Here is a 16,099-nt window from a genome sequence, read left to right as displayed (position 1 = left end):
TTGAGACTTAGCCAGACCGGGCAAATTTGGTCCTTTTTATAGTCTTTTCTCTATTCTCGTTACACGACAATGAGCAAAGAGGGGCAGCTGTAGTGGGCCAAATTTGCCCGACCCATGCAAACACAAAACAAACCAAGAAATAAACCAAAAAAAACCATAAACATAAAATAAATAAAATTATAACAGTCCATTAAATGTTTAAAGTCCAATTACATTGCCCAAACCCAATTACATAACCTCGACCTATTTTTAAAACCTAACCCAAACTTACAAGGCCCGATAGGCCCATTGCTTTTAGAACAGACAGAACCCTAGGGTTCTCTTTCTCTTGCGCCGCAGCCGAGCCTCAACCCTAGCCTCCGTAGCCCCCAGTGCCGTACACTCCTCCTGGCACCACGTCCACACCCTGTAGCCAGCACACGCTCCTGTACACACGCCAGCGCGCACCCGTACCTACAAGAAGACAAACGAAAACAACAACAAATGCAAACAAAAGGAAAACATTGTATTTTTATTTATTTCGTTAATTCTTCCTCTTTCTTTTCGGCAATAAAAAGCCAGATTTTAATCTTGTAATGGGTTAGACATTTACAAACGCCTACACATTTATGAGGATACACATATTGAATACAGAGAAAAGACCACCAAGATTCGAATGTGCTTTTTCCGATTTAGATTTGCAGGCGTTCCCTTTCTTTTGCTCGTTCTTTGTTTTGTATTTTTCTTTATTATTCGAAAGTAAATAAAGTGAAGGGAAAGGGGCTTACCTTCGCATGCGAGCCGCTGGAATCTACAATCTTCATCGGCATCAAAGTTTGAGAGGATTCCAAGGCCGAAAGTCGTAGACCATGGTACTGAAAACGAAACAAGGGAGCAAAGGGGCACCATTGGAGCGCCATTCGCCATTTGTGAGAACGAAATACGGGCTGAACGGCGTAAAAATGTTAGGGTTTCCCCTTCTTCGTTATTTCGGCCTGATGGTGTGGCTTTAGGGCCCTTTTAAGCAACCAAAAATGGTACCGTTTGGGCCTGCTTCAATGGCTCCAAAACGGTGCCGTGTAGACAAGGCCTGACCGACCCGATTCCCAACCTCGATGACCCGCGTGGTTTGCGGTGAGGGTTTATTTTCAACATAAGTCCCTCCCCTTTACCCCCATTTTTGATCAGCTCCTGATTTCGTTTTATTTATTTTTTTGGATTCTTCCTAAAGTTTGACTATGCTTGCACTTTGGTCCACGCTCGAGTGTTGCGTTTTGGGACCTAGGGTATTTCCTGTTTTGGACCCTGAGCGTTCGCAAGTATTGCGCATCAGTCCATGTTTCAATTTCAATACATTATTTTATTTATAAATTGACCCCTTTATTTTAGATTCATTTTTAATTGAGTCCTCTAAACTTATAACGCATTGTTTTAAAAAATAACTCATTAAATATTTTGGTTTAATTCTAACTTAGTCTCTTTATTTTATAACCCTTTCTACTCTTAATTATTTACTTGTATAATTGTTTTGAAGACTTCTTTTTAAACCATGTTAATAGTTTGTACAATATTTTATTTTCTATAGATAGTTGTACATGCATGGCTTTGTTTTGTTTTATAAAATCATCACTTCAAATTTCTTTTTGCATTAAGCTTTTTTTAATACTCGCTTGTAACCACTTGTTTAAACATTAATATATATATGTATACTTTGAATTAAAATCAGCTTTATTTCATATATATTATTATTAACCCTATATTTTTATACATATGTTTTTAAGTATTTCTTATATTTTATTATGTAGTTCAATGTAATATATCTCTTAAATTATTATCCTACATACGTACATATTTATTGATACTTTTTTAATATATATATATGTTACTAAACACGTATATTTTATACGTGTATTTTCCTCTACATATACAAGCATGTTTTTTAAATCTATTGTGTAATTTATAATAAAATTAATTAAACCTATACACATTATCATTTCTATATAAATTCGCATGTACTCTCTTTCAAATTTATATGTATACATATCAATACATTTATTACTCTAATGGTTTTTATATCTTAAAACGCTTATAAGTTCATGATTTGTTAAATATTTTCTTCATGCATATGTGGAATAATTTCAGAAACCTTGTTTTTGTAATTATAAAATAATTATTCTTGAATATTTCTTTACATTGTATTGCTTTGGTGCTTTATATGGCTTATTATCTAAACATTTTTGATATAATAGTATGTATATTTTTAGATCTATATATATATATTGTCATTAATCTTATGATCCTTTTTAGTAAACTTACATGTACATAGGTTTTATAAATCTATTTTAGGCATTATGTTTTGTCACACCAACTATTCTCCATGCATTATTGCAATCGGATTACATTTTTAGGTTAGCTACTTTTAATTATTAGTTTGTTAGTTGATCGCATCTCATAGATGTCAATTATCACCCCATATCATCGTTTTCCACTTGATTTTTAAAATGTGGTTTTATAAAATTCAAATTTTTATGATTAATTTCGTCTTATTTCAAATCAAATTAATACGTTTTAAGCTAGTTTTACAATCATTCATTCAAAAATTCTTTAAAACGAAGACGAGATTTGATATTTGGCAATTCGTGGAATCATGCCCTAACGTGTTGGGTTGCAATTTCTCGTTTGCTCAAAATAATCAAATATCCCTTCGAAATTTCACTCTGGTCTTCTAAAAATCTTTTAAAATGAAGGCAATACTCGGTGTTTGACAATTCAAGACTCATGCCTATCGTGCTGGGTTGTGATTTCCCATTTGCTCAAAACAATCGAATATTCCTTTAGGTTTTCACTCATGTTTATTAAAAACCTTTCAAAACAAAGGATGTTTGATGTTTAGCGATTTGAGAATCGTGGCCTATCGTGTTGGGTTGCGCTTTTTCATTTGTTCTAAACGATCGAAGATCCCTTCAAAATTTCACTCGTTTTTTCTAAGGTGAGGCAATGTTCAATGTTTGGAAATTCGAGGAATTGTGCCCTATTGTGCTGGGTTTCGGTTTTCCTTTGGACTAAATTATTGAGCATCCTTTTGTGATTTTCAAATTATAGATTTTTGGACGTCAAAACAAGAAGATTTTGACAATCAACTCGAGTTATTCAAGTGTTATTAAAAACGAACCACATTTCAAAAACATTTTTAATTTTACACATAAGGACAGTATTTAATCAATTTGGTACCAATTTTTGGCGTAGTTAGGGTGTAACCCTTCCTCATACGTAACCGACTCCCGAGCCCATTTTCTAAAATTTTCGTAGACCATAATCGGTGTTTTAGTAAACCAAAAATGTTTTATTAAAATAACCAAATTCTTAGGTGACCCGATCATACCAAAACAAAAAGATCGGTGGCGACTCCATATTTCTGTTTTTCAAAAGTCGATTCCCGCGTTTTTCATTAAAATTAAAATTTTAAATTTCGAAGGATGGTTTCGACAGTGGGAAAGAAGAGATTTGAACTTGGATTTTAAGGAATGTTTCACTTTTAGGTTTCAAGGAATGTTTCACTTATAGGTTTCAAGGAATGTTTCACTAACATTTAACCAAAAAACCAATACCTTATTTATTTCCTAAAAATGCATAAATAATCTCAAAAATTAAGGCAAGGTCACTCTCTCTTGATTCACAAATCTAGTTATATTAACCTTTGGGATGTTACACAACACTTTATCCACGTCATTCTTAGCCAGCTGTGCGTGTACCAGAAAAATCAACCTAAAAAGAGGAATGAAAAATGTATGCTGAGGTGGGACGTGTAATATCCTTAAATCGGGTATAGTAGTTTGGGGTATATTTTTTGGGTTTCGAGTGTGAAACTAGGAATTTATACGGTTTCTAGTAATTTTTAATTTAATTTAGGAGGTTCATTTCATCTAAAATAGATTAAACAATAATCTAAAAAATTTTAAAAAAATATTTTTGAAAATTTTATTTTAAAGGTTTTAAATAATTATTAGTCAAAATAATAATTTTGGGTTGAAAAATATTTTTTATTGGGGGTAATTTCAGTGAAAATTTAAATATTAATTAAGTAGGATTTAATTGTAAAACAAGGGAAAATTTAGATTATTTAAATGGAAAATAAACCATAAAATTCAAAGTTTTGGAGGGAAAGGATTAAATGGTAAAGTAAGGGAAATGTGTGAGTGGCTATTAGGCAAATTTCCCAATTTTTAAATTTTTGGTTGGTTGTTTTAGTTTTTAAAACTAGTGTATCTAGCCCACTCTTCACACATTTTACATTAGATTAGAGAGCTTTGAAATTCATTTTTTTGTATCGTTTTAGAGATATATTTTTAGAAAATATATCCAACTAATTTCCTTATCAAAATACCTACCCTCTCAATTTACACGAAATTATTCTCAAAAGTAGCCAAAATTATTCTAAAATTTCTCAGGTTTCTTGAATCAAGATTTTCAATCAACAAATTTAGAGAAAATCAAAGGTAATCTTCAACCCTAAACTTGTTATTATAATGATTAGAGATATTTTTACATGATTTGAGAGTTAATTAAAGGATTTTTATCAATGTCATCTTCTTCTAAGAACACATGGTTCTTTAATGGTGGATCTTGAATTTTGAAAGGAAATCCACAAATCAATGGATGTTCCAACTCAAAATGGATCTATTAAAAGGTTTTTGATCTTATTTGTTAAGAATAAACATGATTTTTGAGGTAATTTAAAGAAATCTGAATTTCATCATCTTCATGAACCGATTTTTCAAAATTTTGTGAAATTGATTTAAAGATGAAACTGATGCTTAGTATAAGAGTATTTGGTCTAGAATTGACGATTGAAAGTGTTTAGGTGGGCTGGAGAGATCGATTTTGTGAGGAATCAAGTTTTCAACTTGATGTTGCAAACCAGTAAGGTATCTTTGAAAGACAAATTCGATTAGTACAGTTAATTAAAATTCGTGTTTATTATAGCATTGGAAAGGTGGTAATGTCTATTTTATCTCTGTTGAAGCTTCGAATCTTGAAAAGGACCGAGATAACCAAAATTGAAGCTTGAATTTGCTTGGTTGATCACTTGTTTGTGTTAGAATAAATTGTGTGGTGAGTGTTTCTAAGGGCGATTTGGTAAATTGACCCTCATTTATGTTTAGTTAGTAGCTTAATTGATTATCTCAATTGATTAATTATGGTTGAATGGCTGATTATTACAAGATTGAAATTAAATATGCAGGAGTTAAATTTTTATTGAATAATGGTAGTAAGCTTTTGGGTGGTGTTGTGCTATTTAATTAGGTTAACTATAAGGATGATTAAAGCATGTTTACTGGAGTTTTTGATCATGATATGTTGGTGTTACAATTCGTAATTGCATATTGGAAAGTGACAAATGAAATGCTTGATTTAATTGGATGTTAAATGGCTTTGTTACATGATACACATAAGCATTTTGACACATTAAATTGAGCAAGATAATGATTGATTTATATAATATGCTTGACTGAATATATTGGCAACATGCATGGTGGATCCATTGGATATAGTTGGCATGCCATACGATTTGTGAATACTCGCCTTTAGTAGTGACATTGTGAGCATATGACTTTAGATGGACTGATTTGTTTGGAGTAGATAAGGGAGTGTTGACCATGAGTCTCCACTCATTGGGTTAGTTAAGGCTCTACAAAGGAGCATGTCCTTCAACTCGCTCAACTCGGTGGACTGTATTTGATATTTGTAGGAGTTCAGAGATTTGTTTATCTGATGTATGATCACCCGATTAAGCCATGAGAAGTGTATGTCAATATATTTATGTGTGATTATTGTTATGTCATTCGATGTTTGTAAGCCATGAATAATTTATTTTTGATATTGATAAAGCATATGGAAATTAAATTGACATGTTTCATTTATCATGGGTGATAATTGGTTATTGATTGAATGTGATTTAAACATGATTTGGATGTTGATTTACGAGTCATTTTTATTAGCATCCACTGAGCTTTTTATAACTCACACCCTCACAATTCGTGCAAATAATCGTCGAGCTTAAAGAACTGAAGAGCTGAGAAAGAGTTCCAAGAGAATTACGCTTGGTAGAGACTTTATTACATGTTTTAGAGGCTGTACTCGGGGATTGTAGAACTCCCAAGTTTTAGTTTAATTTTGATTGTAATTGGACATTGGACATTGGACATTTTATTTTGGATGGTTTTATAATAATGTTGAGACATGTTTGAGTTTAATTATTGAATGATTTACAGTGTATTGTTGCTTGATAACATGGTGATTGATAATATGATGTGTGATGCATGAAATTTATACTAACGATTGTTTGAATGAAGCTTCCATGGAGTGGTTTACTAGCAACTAAGGTATATCACTTGTTTGATTTATTCGATGTTTGTTATGCATGAAATTGTTTGCCTAATTCTATACAATTGAGGCTTAATTGATGTTAATAAATTCAACTGAAGGTGTATGTATATGTATGTTAATTAATCATAGCTAAATCAGGTTTAATTGGCCATTAAAAAATACAAAATTGGGTTTTAAAACAAACAGTTCAAAAAAATATGTGCAGTGGTTTTCACACAGGTGTCTGCCTATCAACACAGGATTGTGAAGTGTTGCACATGGGTGTGTGGGCAAGTGACACGGGCGTGTGGATACTAGAGCTATCACATACGGGCGTGTGGGATTTCCACACGGGCGTGTGTGATCAGCCAAAAATTTTTTCATGATGCGAACACGATCGATTAATAACACACGGTCTAGGGGACACAGCCGTGTAGGTATTGGGAGTTTGAATTTTTGTCTTTTTAAATTGGTATTCTAATTTGTTTAAGTTACAATTTAGTCTTGAAAATTGATTAGTCTAATTAGAGTCTTAGATGATAAGGAAACTTGGTAAGGTTTTAGGATTAGTCTCGTAATGAATAAAATTTGATAGAAACATACTAAAATTATAATTTGAAATAGGTCCTGATAGTTTGTATTTGTTATAATTTAGTCCCTGCTAATAAAACTTGAATTGACATAGTAAAAGAACTCAAATTAAGCTGAAATCTTTAGGCTTGCATGATTTTTACTAAAAGAAGGTCAGTAAACACTTATATCTAAAATCGGGTTAGTTTAACCATAGGTGGTAAAATAACGAAAATGCCTTTAGGATAAATTACCTAAGAAAAGATTAAATTGGCTCATAATTTGCTTCCGCATTAATAATTAAATAATAATTAGATAAGATTGAGGTGTTATAAGGTCAAGGTGTGTCTTAGGTGGTCGTTATCCGGAGAGTCACTTCGGTGGCTAATGTAATGCTTCGAATTCAGGTCAATCCGTCCTGGTCGGGCTTGGGGTGTCACAGGATAGATCTACCCAATAAAAGAAAGACACAGAAGAAGAAAAAAAGGGAGGAGAATTAGTGTAGAAAAGAGACTGGTGACAGCAATCCTCTCTCTACGTAGAGAAGAACTCCATTGGAGAATTCCAAAGAAAGAAAGGGTAGCAACTACAAAGAGCAGAATACAACTGTGAAGAAGGGGAAGAGACATCTAACCTGAGTTCACGTACAATCGGAAGATAAAAGAGAAGCTGAAGTGTGACGAGAAATCTTGCAATTTCTGCCTTTGTTTTCCTAATTTCTATGATTCAAACTTGTTTCAAAGTTGATGAATGATTTTAATTTGGTGTTAAATTTTCCACCCATGAAATAAATCTTTTCTAGGTTGGAGTTATTTGGATGAATGTTTTATCATCTTTAATGCTCATGATTTGAGATTGTCTATGTCATTGTTTCATTTGATTTGTGCTTATTTTAAAAAATGCATGCAAGCTCTAGACATAGTTGATTGTGAGATGTGTTCTTAGATGTATTTTTAATTCTAAAAAGGTTTATACTGGATCTTGAATCGTTTGGTGCAAGTGACTACTCGACAGAATACTTGTAGCACTTTAGACATATATGTTGCGAGTTGTGTAGAGAAGAACATTCATTGCAGTTATTAATCCAGAGTTTTATAGACATACAGTAACTTACATTTTTAGCTTAAGATCTAACTATCGGATGAGGTAGGTTATAGTATTGACTCTCTGAGCAGTTGATTAGACAATATTTTGCCATGATATTATTGTGATATGAGCATTTCACCTAAATAATTCCAGCCGTATTCATTCAACAACAGAATTACTCTTGCTTTTCTCTGTAATTTTCCATTATATTTTATTTGCCATATCAATTCTTTTTTAAGCATTTGATTTCATTAATTCAATATACAAACATCCTATTCAATTTAAGAGTATTTCCTGTTATTTAGTGTAGTTAATAGGATTATAATAACTTACTCATTTTCTTACCAATTTTCGATCCCTATGGAGATGATACTTACTTATCACTTTATTACTTGAATGACGTGTACACTTGCACAATTGCAGTAGTTATTTATAGCAACAATTTTTTGGTGTCGTTGCTGGGGATCTGCAACATTGGTTAAAAGTTGATTTGTTATTATTCTTGTTATTTTTGTTATAACAGCTAATTAGTATTTTATTTGATTTTTCAGGTTTGTATTTGTGAATAAGAATAAGTATTCAAGAGGATACGAAATACTATTTTGATCCTGAAATTGAAAGGACATTAAGGCAAAGAAGAAAAGAGTTAGGAGAAATGGAGAGAATTAGAAATGATCCAATCAGAGAAGATTCAGTACTTCAGCATGAAAGGAATGTTGATATTCCTTGAATTATAGATTATTGACACAGACCCATTAGACAATATGTAGTGCCTAGATTTTATGATCTAAATCCAGGAATTGTCAGGTCGTATATTCAACCTCAAAATTTCGAGTTTAAATTGGTAATGTTTCAAATGCTACAAACGGTAGGACAATTTAGTGGGTTACCTACTAAAGATCCACGACTGCATCTAAGACTCCTTCTGGTGGTCTGTGATTCATTCAGGCAACAGGATGTTCTTGAAGATGCCCAAAGACTCAAGTTATTTTCTTACTCATCGTGTGATCATGCTAGAGCATGGTTAATTACTTTACCATTAGGAACGGTGGCATCTTTGAATGAACTTTGTCAAAGGTTTTTGCTACGGTATAATCCTCCAAATATGAATACGAAGTTACAAAATAGTATTACATCTTTTTGACAATCAGAGGAAGAGATGTCATATGAAGCTTGGGAGCGATTCAAGGAATTCCTATAGAAATGTCCAAAGCATGGTTTCCAACACTGGACACAAATGGAAATATTTTATAATGGATTGAATGCCCATACACAAAAGGTGGTTGATACATCTGCTAATGGGACATTGCTTGGCAAATCCTACAGTGAAGCATACAAAATTTTGGAAAGAATAGCAACCAATGATTATCAGTATCCGACTACCAGAGTTGGTACTGGTAGAAGAGTTGCTGGAGTAATGGAATTTGATGCGATTACATATTTAACAGCTCAGGTATCATCTTTAACAAATATGATTAAAACTCTGAAAAGACCCTTTGCAGTGCAAGAGATGAAGGTTGTAGAACTAGCATGCATATACTGTAGAGAATATCACGTTGTTGATGAATACCCATCCAATCCAGCCTCTGCGCATTACATAGGCAATTTTGATCATAGCTGTAACACCCCTCACCCATATCCAATGCCGAAATAGGGTTACGGAGCACTACCGGTGTAACGTCCTAAAATATAAGTATTTATTTTGTATGTTGTGTTACATAAATGTATTCTTGCTTTAGTGGTTAACTGTCCTGAGAAGTATTGGAGAAGTCCTGAGTTCAAGCCTTGGCTTGTACATAATTTTGTTTTTACTTGAATAAAACACTTAACACTAGACAGTAGGTTTTTAAATAATTATGGGGAGATCATGTCATAAAAAGCCTGCTGGTCTAAGGGATAGTGGCGTGTTACTGTTGCTAGGAGACTTGAGTTCGAGTCTTGCTGCGTGCAAAGTGTGTTTTATTTTGCAAGTTGTTGTGTGAGAGGTTGTATGGCAGTGGAACTCTGATGCTTGGACAGTTGGAGTGTTTGAGTCGTCTAGGGGATTGTGTAGTCAAAATTTAGGAGGAGAAAGGGGGGATTTGGATAGTAATCGGTTGGAGGACTTTGTGGAGAGATTTTAGGAGAAAATCAAGGGAATGTGAAGTTGAGGGAGTGTTGGAGCTGAATGAGGATTTTAGGCATCTTTTGGTTTTGGTTTTGGTAAGTTTTTGCACTTCTTTTCAGTTGCGGCCAATAGTTTTTGGGGATTCTTTTCTTTGGAAGCCATTTAGTGCTAGAGAATTTGGTCATATTCTTTCCTTTGGCTTATTCGGGTTAGCATTTTGGAGTCTCTTATTTCTCTTTCATTTTAGTTTTCCTTTCCCATTGGCCGATTACCTCACCAACTCCTCTCTATTTCTTTTGTTTCAGTTTGGCAAGTACTCATTGATTCTTCTTCTTCTTCTCTCTCAACCCTCTCAGTTCTGTCCTCTCTTCACCTTGTACATTGGCCGAATATTGTATCTTTCCCTCTCATTCAATCGTTCTTCCTTTGGCTAAATATTGTCAAGTAAGCCTCTGCCCTACTTATTTTTCCCTTCGGTTTTTACTTTTCTGAGCACCATTTCCTTTCTTCTTCTTGTCCTAATTGCTACCCCCTATTTACTATTTCAAATCAATCTTCCCTCTTTTATCGATTTCCCTTTTCTTAAGCTATTGGTTCTGTCCTACGTGAATTGCTTCAGAGTGGTAAGTTTGTTGGTAAGGGTGGAAGTTTTGCCTCAAACGGTTGAAAGTTGTTAGTTTGTATTTATTTTCTTAAATTCCTAATATTCGGTCCTATCAATTGGTATGTGGCAGCTACTAATCGTAATGAACAGGGTATAACTTCAGAGTTGTAGACTACGTCCGTTTCGGAGGAGTAAGGTAAACAACACTACTGTAAATCAATTGTTTTTTCTTTGGGTTCAAGCGTGACTAACTTTAGTTGTGGAATGGTTATTTGTTTTAGGTGCGATTCTTTTCAAGGGGGATCGCGTACCTAGAATCCTAATAGATGTGTAAACACTGCCCAATTGTAAATCGACAAAAGCTGACAAATGTGACTATTATCGGTACACGGGCGTAAGCTTACTCGTGTGGTAAATCGAACGCATAAACGTAGGCGGTTGATTGTAAAGGCCACCATGAGCGATTTCATGGGCTTAAGCCGTTATGGGCCACGTTGGGCCAAAATGGGCCGTGTGGGCCCCACAGGCTCGTGGCCCCACATGGACAAATGGGAAATATTGGGCCAAGCTGTGTAGTTCACACATCCAAGGCCAGATTTGGGCTTATGGGCCACACGGACGTGTGGCACACATGGGCCTTCAAATTGGCCTTGGGCCCATTTTTACTATTTGACTGTTAACGTTGCACGGGTCACTCGAGAAGACTGTGGACCTACTGTTGGGTCGATACGCATACCTCGACCCTAAAATTTATAAATTCCTGTTATGCCCTATAAGGTAAAATGACTATTATGTCCTTATGAGATGTATGACTGTATTGAGCATGCCATTTTATACATGTTGCATACATGCATGATATTATGATATGTTGCATGGGGATAGGATATTATGATTAGAGAAAGTGTACTGTACTGGCATCTCTGCTGCAATTTATGTTTACTGCCACCACTGGTGTTATTTTTTGGTGTGTAGGGATGGGTGGGTTGATTTTATCTCCACATGGTGTGTAGGGCTGGATGGAGAGGTGTAGAGGCAGGGGGTAGGATTTCTTATTTCATATCTGTACTGTGACCACTATTGAATTGGGATAAGGCCCACACTGATTCTGATACTGTAATGGGCTAAGGCCTTAACTGAAATTAAATTGGTACTGAAACAGGCTTAGGCCCAGACTGTAAATGCCTACTGTATGACTGACTATTGTTAAGGGATTACACCCTGAGTTTTCATAAACTCACCCTTCTATTTTATGCACAGGTAATCCTTAGGCGAATCGGTCTTGCGAGGGACTCGAAGGTGGCCACACAACTGCATTTGCTTCTATTTTTAATATTTAATTTATGAGTAATTTAATTTGGGTATTTGTTTTGTAATAAGGCCTTTTTAAGTGTCTATTTTAATTTAGGATTTATTTACCTTGATCCATAACTATTAGTAATAGGCAGAGAATTTTCAAAAAGATAAATGCTTTTCAAAACCCCACGATTATGCAACATATTTTAAAAGCTTCCGCAATAAACATTGTTTTAAAGTGTAACAACAACCTAATATTATTAACATTTTGCTTAAATGACTTGAGTTTTAACAATGAATAAGATACCCTAAATTTTCATTAAGATCACAAAGAAGTTTATATGAAACGGATTTTTTTCAACGAAATTATGTTTTTTTGAAAAACACTTCAATGTAGCATTGCAGATTCGGCCATAACGTCTAGGTCGGGTTTGGGGTGTTACATTTAGTGGTATTAGAGCCAGGTTGCAAAACTCAGCTGTGAATTTGGGTTTTTCTAGAATAATAAAATTTCCAAAAAGAACTGTTTCAAATGGTTGGAAAATATTTTGAAGTGTTATTTCTGAATGTATGGTCTATCGAGTCTCCAGCATCGATTCTGTAAGTCCTCTAAAATTACTGTCTGCTTAAATTGAAATACTAAGACTACTGTAGGCAATAGACTAAAATACTCTGTCCAGATTAATCTAAAACTATAGTAAAGACTACGATCTACAAAAACAAAACTCTGAATTACTAATAATATTTTCATAAGATATCCTGTAATAAACATTGAAACTGTAAACTGATGCATAAAATTTCTAATTTAGATAATATGCAAATCAATAATGAGCACCAGAGGTATTCATGGAAGGGGTACAAGAGGCAGCGGTGGAGGCTGTGAAGGTGCTCGAGCTAGGTCTTTGTCATCTGGTCATATGCCTAACGTTAAAGCTAGAGATGCACCAGCTTCACCCATAACTGAGACTGGGTCTCACGATCGTACGGATGGGGACGACGCACTGTCCCAAACTATGCTATAGATTCTAGAGAGGGCCGCTGGGCCCAAAACTGGTACTGTAGGCTGTGGGTCGGTTACGGAACGACTTTGGTCTAATGGGGTTGAGATTTTTAGGGGTATCGATGGAGTTGCCCCTAATGCGGTGGACTATTGGATTGAGGCCACAGAGAGAATAATGGATGACCTCGACTGCACCCCTGAGCAGAAACTAAAAGGTGCAGTGTCATTGTTGCAAGATGAAGCCTATCAGTGGTGGCTTACAGTTAAAGAGGGTACTCAGTCCGACTGGTTGACTGGGAATTTTTCAAGACTGCTTTTCAGGGAAAATATGTTGGCGCTAGTTATGTGGATGCATGGAGGAGGGAGTTTCTGAATTTGATTCAGGGGGATAAATTTGTGGCTGAGTACAAGGCTGAATTTTTACGACTTAGCCATTATGCGCATGGGATAGTGGCTACTAAATATGAGCATTGTGTTTGATTCGAGGATGGCCTCAGGGATGATTTAAGGTTTTGATAGCTCCACAGAGGGAGCGAGATTTTGCTGTATTAGTGGAAAAGGCGAAGATCGTTGAGGATGTGAAGCGAATTGAGCACTAGAACCATGAGAAGGACAGAGGTAGGAACAAGAGGGTTTGGGAGCCCTCAAGTTCAGTTATGAGGCCTAAGAAAAAAGCCAGAGTTGATGTGCCGGTCAGATTGGGCTCCCTGTTGCTGCTACTGGACCGCAACCCTGTACTGAATGTGGGAGATGCCATCAGAGCGAGTGCTGGAGAAGGATTGGCGCATGTTTTAGATGTGGATCTTTGGAGCACCATATCAAAGTTTGTCCACTAAGGCCTGAGCAGATAAAAGCTATTGGTTTGGGTAATGTACAGCCGCCGAGGGTGTTCAGCAACCACCGAGAGGCCGTGGCCAAGCTAAAGGTGGTAATGGTATGGGTCATGGTCAGAGGGCACTGGGCACTGGGCAGAGGTGCCAGTCATACTGAGGCGAGCCAGCCAGTTCTGGTTTATTGTGACAGCCCTAATTTGACCCTAGTCGAAAAGTGGTTTCGGGACCACAAAACTGAGTTATAAAAATAATTAACCGTTATATTCTATGTTTATTATATGTGTAAATGCATTTGTGAAAGTCTCATGCTTTGATTTTGTCATTTGTATGTGAAATTTAAAAATAAAAAGAGGACTTATGTGATACATTTGTGAAATGTGATAGGTAAATTTTAAAGTGACCTATTAATGCATGATGTCAAAAAGGTGGACTTGCATGTCAATTACTCATTTTTGGATAGTGGCTGACCATGATATGATTAATATATATTATATGAATTTTTATATTAACATTTTAATTTACAAAATGAATTAAAGAATAAAGAATAATAATATTGGGTTAGTGGGAGGAGAAACTAAAGTTGGTTCATCTTTGCTCCTCCATTGCCGTAACTTTAAGTAAGGAAGAAGAAAAGATTCTTGTTTAATTTTCGGCTTAGATGATGGCTAGAATGAGGTATGTACTATGCCATTCTTGAAAATTTATGCATAATTGAGATGATTAGTTTGAATTGTACCTATTCCATGGTTTAAATTTAGGCTATTTGGAGGTTTGAAATTCGTCCAAGAAGCTTGAAATTTATGGTAGATGCTTTGATGTCATTAGCATGGATAGTTATGTTGGATGTGTTAAGTTGCTTGTTATTTTAGCTTAAAAGTTAGGTTAGTATTTGGTTTATAGGATATGCCGAATTTGGATTTACAGAGAAAAATGGGTAATCGATCATGCTAGATTCTTGATGAAAAATTGTTTAATGCTTTATATGTTATATAAATGAGCTTGTAATTGATTTTGAAGATTAGTAAAATTGTGGATGAGAGGTGCCAAATGTGGTTTTTGGGTGTGACTTAAGGAATAATAATATGGTGGCCTGAGTTTAGCAACATTCGGCTAAAGACTTTAGGTGCTAGCAAATTTGGTAAAAAAAAGGTTTAGATGTTTTTCATTTTGTATTGGATGTCTTGATAATTGAAGTCAATTGAAATGAATGTATAAACAATATATGTGATTGTATCTTACATTGGAATGATTAGCTAATGTGGTTCGTTAATAAAAAAGGGACTAAAATGTTAGGTTGGTGCCTTAATTGTGGTTCGGCAAGAATGTATATTAGGTCATTGTTGGTTCATTTCTATGATAAGGCTATAATTGTAGTAATTAATAATTGTAGACTTTGTTGGACTTTGGCATTATGAGTGATGCATCTGACTTTTGTGTCGATCTTCGATGATATATGTTATTATGTAAAATGAAATGATGTATATGGAATTATGATAAGAGATATATTTTGATTTTATTACAAATTGTAATTCGGCACTTACTCCATGATAAAATACGTGAAATTGTATGCAAATTAGTTTATAAAATTCGAATATGCAAGGTAATAAGTTAGTAAAATGTTCCTTGATAGTTTTAGTTTATTAATTGGGAATAAATGTGATTGTTGATTGTAGCCTAGTAATATGTTCGATTGTGCATGAGTAGGGCATATGTATGATGTTTAAATAGCTAGTTAGTAAGGTCATTTGTACCTTAAATATATGATATACATGTATTAAATTAAATTGCTTAATTGATAAGTAATTAAACAAATTCATTTGTTTAAATTAAGCTCAAGAGCAAAGAGGAACTAAATCAGATAGGGGAAAGGAGAAAGTAATCGAGTAGCCTATCCGCAACTGTTCAAAATATCCGAGGTAAGTTTTGAGTAGTCACCTTTAGTATATAATTGATGATGCCTTGATATGTATATATTAGATGAATTGTGACCTTTTGGTTCTCATTAGATTAAGTTGTGTGATAAATAATTTATGTATATGACTTATAGTCGCATGGTCACTATGGGTTAAGTTTAAATGGTGAAATGGATATGTGATATTTATGAAATGGATGGTGTTCATATGGAGCTTATATCCGAATGTAGCAAATGACTAGTCATGTGACATGTTCAATGAGATGTGTTAATATATGATTAAATATGCATGATACTTGAGGTATTATCCGGGCTTAAAGACCCGCAGGCTTCGTGCTGGAATGTTATC

The 16,099-nt window shown here is 34.6% G+C and overlaps 1 non-coding gene across 1 annotated transcript; it reads right to left on the bottom strand.

Annotated features, from left to right (window-relative positions):
• Positions 1-9,114: 9,114 nt before the first annotated feature.
• Positions 9,115-9,222, bottom strand: LOC121217314 (small nucleolar RNA R71). The gene has a single exon (XR_005913390.1). It is a non-coding gene; the product is annotated as a small nucleolar RNA R71 (small nucleolar RNA).
• Between the last annotated feature and the right edge of the window lie 6,877 nt (positions 9,223-16,099).

Source organism: Gossypium hirsutum, chromosome A02, assembly GCF_007990345.1.
Source record: "Gossypium hirsutum isolate 1008001.06 chromosome A02, Gossypium_hirsutum_v2.1, whole genome shotgun sequence".
Classification (NCBI taxonomy): Eukaryota; Viridiplantae; Streptophyta; class Magnoliopsida; order Malvales; family Malvaceae; genus Gossypium; species Gossypium hirsutum.
Note: the sequence above shows the minus strand (reverse complement) of the source record. Positions and strands in the feature narration are given on the sequence as shown.